General features: G+C 36.0%; 1 non-coding gene across 1 annotated transcript; it reads left to right on the forward strand.

Annotated features, from left to right (window-relative positions):
- Positions 1 to 4993: 4993 nt before the first annotated feature.
- LOC115072502 lies at positions 4994 to 5100 on the forward strand. The gene has a single exon (XR_003851558.1). It is a non-coding gene; the product is annotated as a U6 spliceosomal RNA (small nuclear RNA).
- The last annotated feature ends 391 nt before the right edge of the window (positions 5101 to 5491 follow it).

The raw sequence follows: 5491 nt of genomic DNA on the forward strand, positions 1-5491 counted from the left end.
TGAGTTTACAGAGCCATCCATGAGTTCACTCCCATTGAGAAGAGCTGATATCCAATTAGATACCTGTTCATTAATGCTAAAGTTCAAGTAGAAGGCTTCCAGGACAGTTCTTCTCGATTGCTCCAAGCCCTGTCTTCAGCAGTAGGGTCTTAGCTACTAGTTCTGGGAAATAACCAGGAGTTTGGGCAACAGCTTGTGTTATTTTGGGAGTATCGTGGACCACTCTCACTAAACAAACAAAGGGAGGACTCTCCTGTCTGGCACTGTGTTTTTACCAAACAGCCCCTAGGTTTACATATGCACTAATGTTTAGACAGTGTTAGTGCATTTCTCATGGGATTTGGTGGGGCATAACAATTCCCTCTGGGTTCCCTAACCCCTTGAGATTCATTCATCTCTACTCTTTTCCCTCCCATCCTACCTTCCTCTCCCTCCCTAGTCCTAGTATCCCCATTATCCAGACCTGTTCCCAATAGCCTGCTTCCCACTATCCCATTTCTCCTAACTTAACCCATATGCACAAACCATAACCCCCTGTATCTGTGTATGTCCCTCCTTTCTTTCCTCCCAGCTGAATACTTTCACTTTCTCCACCCCCACCATCATCTGTTTGCGACCATGCTCCTTTTTGTGCTCTTTCTTTTCATTTATCTCTGAGTTTCCTTCCTATTCTCCTGGCTCCTGGTGTTACATCATAATATATACTCACATATAAGGAATTGGTGCTACAATTACTCAAATGAAGGAGAATATACCCCTCTTGTTTTTCTGCATTTATGTTACTTCACTTAGTATAATGCTCTCTAGTTCATCCATTAACTTGCAAATTTTATAATTTCATCTTTTGTTACTGCTGAGTAGAACTCCATTAAGTAAATGTTCCACATTTTCATTAACCATTCAGCAGTTGAGGCACATTTAGGTTGTTTGTTGCCAATTCTTAGCTATTGTGAAGAGGGCAGCAACAAACATGAATGCATAGGTATCTCTACAGTGTGATGAGTTCTTTGGGCATATGTCAAGATGTGGTATAATTGGATCATATAGTAGGGTCATTTTTAGAGAGTTTCAAAAGTTCTTCACACTGCTTTTCATAGTGGTTGCACGTGTTTGCATTGCCACCAGCAATAAACAAGCATTCCCCATTCTCCCCTTTACCATAAGCATTTCGTGTCTTTTGCTTTCTTGATTTTAGCCAGTCTGACTGTGGCAAGATGGAATCTTAAAGGGTTTTATGTTTGCATTTTTCTAATTACTAAAGGTGTTGAGCCCTTTTTTAAAGTGTTTCTTAGGCAATTTTTATTTCTTCATTTGAGAACCCTCTGTTGAGGTCCATAGCCATCTTTTTATTGGATCATTTATTTTCTTGTTTCTTTGTGTTTTGAGTTCTTTATATATTCTGGATATTAATCCTCTGTCACATGTGTATCTGGTAAATATTTTCTTCCATTCAATGGGAGTTAGATATTAGAATTACAATGACTACATTTTATTAGTGCCATTTTCTTGGAGTAATTTATTTTCAATCCTTTCACTCTGATATAGTGCTTATCCTTGAACGTGAGATGGGTTACTTGCAGACAAGAAAAAGTGGATTTTATTTCTTAATCCATTGAACTAGCCTGTGTTTTAGACTGGGATGTAGAGTCATTGATATTAAAAAGTATTTTTGAAAGGTATGTATTGGTTGCTCTCCTTTGAATTTCTGTTCGTGTTCTTGGTCGTATATTGTGATTACATTATATACCTTCATTTTCTTTCCTTCCTGTAGCATCTTTGGTGTGGTTTTTCCTTTATTCACTCCTTTGTGTTGCTTCAAATACTCCTTAGGGCTGATTTTATTTCTTTCATTCTAGCCTTTTCTTTGACTACGATAGAGCATTTTCTGGGTAAAGTATTCTGGGTTGGTATCTTTGATCATTTAGAACTTGGAATACTTTGATCCTAGTTCTTTTGGCTTTCATAATTTCCACTGAAATCAGCTATAGTTCTGATTTTTTTCCATTATATGTGATTTGTTTTTCTCTTGTAGTTTTCAGGGTTATCTGTTTGTTCTGTACATTTAGTGGTTTTACTATAATATGTCATGGGGAGTTTTTGTTCTACTTCTGTCTATATGAAGTTTTGTGTGATTCTTGCATCTGTTTGGCTGTGTCTTTCTTTAATTTAGGAAAATTTTCTTCTATAATCTACTTGAAGATCTGATCAATACCATTGACCTAGTGTTCTTCTCCTTTCTCTGGGACTACAATACACAATTTTGGTCTTTCCATGATGTCGCATATTTCCTGCGTATATCTTATAATTCCTATGTTTTTAATGATTTTTTATATTCTTTGCTTAAGTGGTCTAATTATTCAACTTCTTGTCTAGTCATGATATTCTCTTTTCATTTCATTCATTCTGTTGGTGAGGCTTTTTCTTGTTGCAAATTGGCTCAATGAGTTTTTCGATTTCATCATAATTTTAGGGTGAATTTTGTTCAATGGTTTTATCTCTTGAATTAACGTTTCCCCTCAGAACTCTTTATCATATTGTCCATCTGAACTTGTTGTCTACTCTCAGAAGAATCTTTCTTGGTCAGTTATTCTCTATAGGAATTACCTTCACTGACCAATTTAGAATTATGTCTCTTAGCTGATAACAGTCTAATCATGTTGTTAAGGAAGAAATATTAAAAAAAAATCAAACTTTATTGTTGGGCGGTGGTGGCACACGCCTTTAGTCTCAGCACTTGGGAGGCAGAGGCAGTTGGATCTCTGTGAGTTCAAAGACAGCTTGATCTACATTGTGAGTTCCAGGATAGCTAGGGCCTACAGGGAGACTCTGCTTCAAAAAGACACCCCCCAAAAAAATAAAACTATCCTACATAAAAATGTTCTTAGTATTCCCCTCCTAAACATCTTAACACAGTCAAAGGAAGCTTAAATAAGCTTAGAACATTTAAATTATTTATTCTATAGCTCTGTAAAATCACCTGTGAAAGGTATCTTTCTTTCAATATATGGAACACTCTCCTGAAAATGAAAAACAGTGATTCTATGACTACATTTCCAACCATCTATGAAAAGAACAATTAAGTTATTATAGATGAAGTGAATGCAACAGAAAACCGAACAAGTGGCACAAGAACAGGAATGGGGATCTAACGCCCTATAATATTATGGGTAATTGTTTTCATATAGTAGCGAGGTATGGCTGATTCGTGTATTCTCTTCGCCCCTCTATCTCCTGATAAGAGGTGACTGACAAAGAGCAGAGATGAAACTCATGCAATTTTAAAAATCCTTCTGTTATAATTCATGCCATATGAAAGTCAACACAATGGAATAGACATTGTGAGAAATGGCTTGGTGGTTACCCTACTTTGCAGATTGATGACATGAATTATAAAAGTACCAGGTAAGATATTATGGAAGTCAGAAAGGAGATAAGGATTTTTTTTTAAATGTTTAAATGACTAGGAAGCTGAAGGAGATGGAATCAACTGAGATGGGGGATGCTGTGGGAAACATATATTGGAGAAAATATAAGAAGTTCAAACTCAAGTGTACTGAGATATTTTGTGTAGATATTATGAAGGAAATTATTGTAACCTTGAAAACCTTTACAGTGTGACCATTTTGATGTTCCATTATGAGATCACATAAATAGGAGAAAAAATTTTTAATCCATTGTTCTCTCTAGCTGCAGAGGAAGATAGCTACTGTGAAGGTATCTGAAGAAGCTATGTTTGTCATTATATGAATCAACTCATGGCAGTTACATGGAGAGAACAATTGAAGGAAATGAAAAGCTTGAAGAGTTTCCTACTTTTCTAGCCACAAGTGTCCAGCTACTAACCATTCCAAAAAAAAAAAAAAAAGATAACATTGTGGCTGATCAGTTAGCTTTAGTCTACACTGGTGACAGTGCTGACAGTTAACTAAAATGAAAGCCCTCAAGATGACATTATTCAGATAAGTGTAGTCAACCAGTCTGTACTAAAAAAGGTATTGATAAATTAGTTTTTATCACTATGTTTTGTAGTGATTTATTTTATCCTTAACTCATCTGAAGTCTGTTATCACATGAATCTATGTGTTGAAATGTAATCTCTAAGACAGTGAATTGTGGAGACCATCCACATCCGCATTCGGCCATGTTCCGCATTTGGCCTTGTTCAGGCTTGTCTGGGCTTGGGCTTGGGGACCGTGGCGGATAGAAAAAAGGCAAGAAAGTAGGATGATGCAGAGGCACAGTAAATTTTTCTTTAGGATACGAGAAGAAAACAAATGGCAATAAATTAAGAAGCCAAGTTTTGAAGAAATTCCTTTGGAAACAAAATAGAGATACTCCTCAACAGCATTTGATTCTGCTACTGTACAGAGAATAAACTATGTGGTTAGAATTTGGTAATAGAAATTGGTATACTGAGAAATAATGGCAGAGTATTATAGAATGTTTAAAATAAAAGTATTAGAAGTTTTATGGTGAAGCAATAATATTATAGAGACTGAATGAAGATTCTACTCCTATTGGATCAGAGTATAATAAATAGAGAATGGAAAATATTGTGATTTACCAGTGACTTTAAGTATCTTCATTGCTTACATACTTTGAGCAGGAAAACGTTAATAGGTTATCACTCAAGTAGGAATTTGGGTTGTGGAGGGGAGGAAGAAAACCACATTAAGAAAGAGTCAGGAAAGTTATCCTTTATACCTTTGGGTCCCATTGATTATAACCAATGAGAAACTGCAAAGCGATTCTTAACTTACAGGATGGAATTAACCAGTACCAGTGTCCAAAGTCAAGGAACAAAAGAACAAAGTAGGATGATGGATGCAGGTAGAGAGAAGCAGTCTCTCAAAAAGTAGAGGGTAGATCACTTAAGAGTTATATAAGATTTTCCAGCAGGCAGAGTCAAGTTGAGCATTTCTCTTTTTCCAGCAGCTGTCTTGGAAGACTGCAAGTGTTTTCTAATAGTCATTATTCAAAAAAATTCCTTTTGGTGATCACTTTGGCAGCACATGTACTAAAACTGGAACGATACAGAGACGATTAGCATGGCCCCTGTGCAAGGATTACATGCAGATTCGTGAAGCATTCCATATTTTTATAACTATGGAAAGGTACAGCTGTATCAAAAATGTAAACAGAAATAAAAATGACAGGATTCAATACCCATCTTTCATTAATAACTTTAAATATTAATGGACTGAACTCCCCAGTCAAAAGACACAGACTATGTGAATGGATTAAAAAACAAAACCCATCTTTTTGTTGTCTGCAAGAAACTCATCTCACTTTCAAGGACAGACACTATCTCAAAGTGAAAGGATGGAAAAAAGTAGACCAAACAAATGGCACTAAGAAAACAGCAGGTGTAGCAATTCTAATATCTGACAAAATAGACTTTAAACTAAAACTAATCAGGAGGGACAAAGAGGGCCACTTCATTTTAATCAAAGGATCAGTGAATCAAGAAGATAATGCAATCATGAACATA

This window comes from Nannospalax galili, unplaced genomic scaffold (genome assembly GCF_000622305.1).
Source record: "Nannospalax galili isolate Female #2095 unplaced genomic scaffold, S.galili_v1.0 scaffold600, whole genome shotgun sequence".
Lineage (NCBI taxonomy): Eukaryota > Metazoa > Chordata > Mammalia > Rodentia > Spalacidae > Nannospalax > Nannospalax galili.